A 5,597-nucleotide genomic window follows, 5' to 3' on the forward strand; every position below is an offset into this window, starting at 1 on the left:
GGGAACCCCCCCCCCCCCCATTTGCAGACATGCTGCCATGTCAGGGTGCAGGGTATCCCTTGGCATGTGTCTAGAAGTGCAGTTGCACGTGACATCTCTCATGTTCATGTGTTCCTTGGTGACCAGGGGGGTGGGCATGTTCTTCCTAAGGTACTGATCCCTCAGAGAGTTTCATGCCAACTCCTACAGCCCTGTCTGTAAGCTGCCTTGAATTTCCTTTATTGGGTTCTGCTCCCCTCCATGACAGAGGAATTTAACATCAAGTCATGTGGACCCTGAACACTAATTTATTCTCTGTGAAAATGCAATATAAAGCCAAGAAGGCAAGGTTTAACTGAGCCCTAAGGCCTGAGTGACTTACTAAGATCTCTGCAGCATCTCGGGGATTGGAGAATGACTCTCTGGGAGACTGAGGTCCTTCCACTGCAGAAGGCAAATCTTCTGCTAAGGCACTAAGTACTTGTGGAGCCAAAATGAACTCTGCTAAAACAGGAAGATTTCTTTCTTCTGTGATTCATTTTTGTTTTCTTCCTGTATTTATGCCTGGGCACAAGGAAAGACTTTGGTATAATAAACATCCTAGAGAATGAGCAATTTATGATAGTGTGGGTGTGCCTTCCTCTTCCTCTTCACCTCTCCAAAGCAATCTGTGTTTTCAGATTGCATGGTGACATAATCCATTTACTTATAGGAAAGCCATCTGATTGATTTCTTGGTAGAGAGCCCTGAAAGGGTATATGCGAGTAAGGGGTGTGGGGGTGGAAGGATCTAGAGATCATGAGCTTTAGATTTAGAAAATTGCTATGACCTGGGGAAAATAACATTTATTTTGGGGGAAAGGGGTACCAATCAGATTACTTGCTAATTAAAAATGTATGAGTAAAATGAGATGCAATTATCATATTTTTAGGCGCTGAAAAAATGCTTTATTGAAGTTGGAGTTATGATTGTTTTTTCTGATGCAAAAATCAAGGCACACAGCAGCCTACCAACTTGCTCAATAAACAACTAATCATTGGAAGTCAGTGGATAAAACTCAGCTCTTTTTCCCAGTATGCCACTGTAACTCTTAGACATTGCGCCCCAGTATAGTGCGCACCTCAGGACACTTTTACACATGCTCTGGGGGTAGGGGGAGTGGCGCTTTAATTAAAATGCTGCAGCATCTCATATATCAGTGTCCCCAGGCTTCAAAATGGCAGCGGGGCCACTTGAACTAAGGATTGTTCAACGAGCTTTAGGTGAAGCACCCCTGCTGCCATTTTGAAGCGCAGAGATGCTGATACACGAGACACAGGAGGCTGCTGGGGCATGGTAATTGCAATGCTGCAGCAGACTCGATTAATTGAGTCTGCTCTGACATTCTGTAATTACAGCGCATCGGAGCAGCCTCCGCACTTGTTTACAGGCACCCTCAGCAGTTAGCTCTTCAGTGCCACCAGATATGCATAATGAGGTATGGATCCAAAGGGGAGGTCCCGAGACGCCACTGTCACACCGATAATTCCTGTTCATTATTATAGATGGGTCATGCAGTAAAAAGATAACTCTGAAAATTGCTCCACAAAAATTTAGGAATGCCAAAAAACTGAGTGATATAGCATTAAAACCAACTGGCTAGACCAACTGCCTTGTGTCTCTTCACCTGCCTACAGGTGCTGCAAGGAACGCTGTACTATTACTGGTTCTGAGTCCCAGACTATAACTAGTGCATGCGCCCTATGAATGCATGTCTAAACTGCTTTCACATGCCACATGCTTTTTTCTATTTCTGGCTTTGCCATCAGACTTGACCATGACCCTCATTGTAGCAGCATGCACTTATTGGACTCTGTTTAGTGACTGGAGCAAATATTCTAGCAAGTTAAAACTGTACCATACCTTGGAGGGGGAGAGGGGCAGCAAAAATTTAAATACACAAAGCTAGTATAAACACCAAAGAGTTTTGTCAAACTTCACAACTAAAGACTACAGAGAAAGTAGAAAAAGAAACCTTTATGGATGTCAGTCTTCTTGGGCTTTTTTTTTTGGCTGTTGTATCATATATATGCCCATTGGTTCTGATTGCGGTTACGCATAGGGTAAGGATAGTGCATTCAGACACTGCTTTATAGTTCAATTAGACCATAGACAGCAATTCTAACAGCCCCCCAAAATGCAACAGGTTATTGTGGGAGATGGATTGCATCCTGAGGGACTGAGCATAATGGCTGTAAAACAACAGGAAGCAAGATGCTGGGTTGCATTCACACAGGGATATGAATACAAAAGTGGTGCAGCTGCTATTCTGGCTCCATCCTGCAGCTGAACACATGCAGGAGAATCCACACACGTGTGGAGCCCAGGTTTCTTCCAAGTTGTCTAACAAGTACTCCATATAGGCCTCAGTCCTGCCATTGAATCTGTCCATGCAGGTACAGTGGGAGGGACTGAGCCTTTCCTGTGTAAACCAGGTACTATCTGGGATATGACCATAAACTGGATTTGACTGGAGGCTCCTCCTGGTGGCAATGTGGTGGAGCTACTTGTGGCAGGTCACAACCTATAAAATACGGTAATGTCGCAACCTCCAAAGTAAGGTGCCTCAAAACCCTAGCCTCCACTGCCTTGTGGGTACTCCTTGGTTGCAGAAAGGCTAAGTGGCATCTCTTCGACAGAAACATGCCCTCACTGAGGCACCAGGCAGTCAGCAGCAGTTCTTATCCGTTGCTCTCTGGCAGAAGCTGCAACCATCGAGGCACTGGACATCTGGACTCAGTCTGGCCTTTGGACCCTGTCTTGATGGTCTAAAGTAGGGATGGTAGGGCTTGGGCAGCCTCAACACATCTGTACTCTTGCCTAGGTATATGCATCAAAGGTCTTGGTGTGATGGTCTCATAGACCTCTTGCACATACACCATGATCCAGATCCGGTTTCCAACATCTGGGATAACACAGCACATAAATTATTGATTGTGGCTATGCCAGGAGATGAAGCAAATCAAAATTAAAATTAGCAACCCTGGTTAACTTGTTAGCATTTGAGTACCTTTTGCTTTGTGCTGTTGGTCATACTTTGTTAATCGTAGCTTATTAATGACTAATGATTTTATAAGGCTGTTGCAGACGAAAGGAACACTTGGTATGGTTGGTTATTATGAGCACATCAGCAGATGATATAATAAGCAACCTGTTGATTGGCTGGATTCTGTGGCTATCCAAATAACTCAGCAACTGTTTATTAAAACATTTATTAATTATTTATTTAACCACTTATAAACTGCTCAGAGAAGGTGCTTAATAGACAGTCTGTAGTGAGTGTGTAATATAATCTCATAGTGAAATTGTACTGTCCCGCCACCCTGTCCTTTGTTTGGCAAAATCTTAGCTGGTGAATATATAGAATGTGAATTCTCATGGAGAGAAGCTGTGATTTTTGTTTTGTTTTAATACTTTATTGTTACTAAGCAGATACCTCTTCTTTTTTTTTGATGCTGGTGGCACTGCAAAGGTGGATCATTGCAGCAGTGTCCTGGTAGTTTAAGTCAGCTACACATTTCCCCTAGCGCCCGCTGGCATAACAAGGAGTAATGGGCACAAGCTGATGGAGAGGAGGTATAGATTGGACATCCGCAAAAACTACTTCACGGTTAGGGCGGCTAGGAGCTGGAACCAACTTCCAAGGGAAGTGGTGCTGGCCCCTACCCTGGGGGTCTTTAAGAAGAGGCTGGATGCCTACCTGGCTGGACTCGTTTGAGTCCCATTTCTCTTTTTGGGGTTTTTTGTTGTTCTCCCGCCCTGGCGGGGGGTCGGGCTAGAAGATCTACTAGGTCCCTTCCGACCCTTAATCTATGAATCTATGAATCTATAAATTACCCTTTGCGGCATACAGTAAGTCTTTGGCAATAATTATTAACATCCTTCACAACAATCATTGCATCTGAATCAAAACGTATCACAAAACCGAATGGAATGGTTGTTTTAGTTGGATGTCTATGTGGTGCGGTGGGCTCCTATGTTTACCTGGAAATCAAGAAGCTAGTTGTTCAAGCCTACCCTCAAGCACAGGGTTCATTTCTCAGATACTGGGCTGAGCAGCACAACTTTGTAAAAGCTAAACAGATAAGTGATGCTGGATCCCCAACTTCAGGTAATTCAAAGGAGCCTGATTTTCAGAAGTGCCAAACATCCCCCCCTCTGAAATTTCTGATTCTCAGCTCTGAGATCGTTCAAAAACAATTTTTTTTTTTTTTTTTTTTTTTAGCACAAAGGCCTTACTTTCCAATAGTTATTCTTTAAAATGTCACATTTTGAAAACTCTCCGTAGCCCTATTTTATATGCAATAACAATACAGAATTCTTTAGTGAATACAGAGCTTAGCTGAAATTAATGTCCTTTCACTGGGAGTTTCCTGGCCCTTACCTCCAGAAAAGTACAAAGCAATACCCACTGGCGAGCGCTTCGAATAAGCTAGGCTTAACATGTTCTAGATTTAGCAACAGCATTTTCCAAACACAGCATGACAGAGTTGACTTTCTGACTGTAGTCTGCCACACTGACACCTGTAACACTGAGAGAGACTGGTGAGAATGAGCAAGGCTGAGTTTGATCAGACTAATATCTTTTTCAAGAGTTTTTTTCCTCTCTGCCATTATCAGTAGTCTCGGTATACAGCAATAATTGTTGGTCATTGCTTACCTTCATTTGTAAAAGTTACCTTATATTTTACCACCCTCAGTCAGTCGACAAAGGGAATTTTTCTTACCTTTTAGTAAGAAAATGAATGGATTTTTGGATATTAGTGACAGCAGGTGAGAAGAAAGAAAAACCTATAGCATTTTTAAAGTGCACTCATTGCAGTGAAACTAATGTCTAACATTACATCTATGACTACTGAGAATATGCCATACCAGAATAAAATTAGTTTAAAGGCAGGGAAAATATAGTTGCTGTCTAGCACCCTTTTCCAGATGGAGAATGGCTTCTAGTAGCTTTATTGTAGAAGCCAGTTTAAAGATTATAGCTTTTTTTATAATAGATTTCAAATTACTATGATGGCTGGGTTAAAAGCAACCTCTAGAGGTCTAATTCAGGATTGTGAACCCAAAAGCAACAAAAGCCATGAAATGGTGTTGAAAGCAGGCAATATAAAATGGTAAGGGGGGAAAAGAAGCGTGTATGTTAGTGCCCCATGAAGACATTGGTGCATTCTGGAGCAAGGAATCAAGCAGGAATATTAATTATACGGCAAATTAATGCATCATGCTGACCAGGAAGGACAGTTGAGAGGTGGAAGAGGAAAATCAATAAAGAGTGTAGCCTCTGTAGAGAAGACAGGATGTGGAATAATAGTGCTAAAGGCATTTAATCCAATTTCTAAAGGTTAATGGTACCTTCTTGGGAAGTGCTTGTTGGACTTATTACGTAGCAAATAGCGTAACAGGACTTTTCACTCTGTCTTGAAAAAGGAGTTTGCAATTCAGTTCTGAGGAGGAGCTGAGACAGAAGCTCCAAGATGCTGAGACACAGGCCAGGGTTACATACGGACCCTGTAAGACTGAGCTTCAAAGGAGGAGAGCCTGGGAGCTGACCCAGAATGGTTTGTGGATGGTTTGGG

Source organism: Gavialis gangeticus, unplaced genomic scaffold (assembly GCF_001723915.1).
Source record: "Gavialis gangeticus isolate Ggan-Ray unplaced genomic scaffold, GavGan_comp1, whole genome shotgun sequence".
Lineage (NCBI taxonomy): Eukaryota > Metazoa > Chordata > Crocodylia > Gavialidae > Gavialis > Gavialis gangeticus.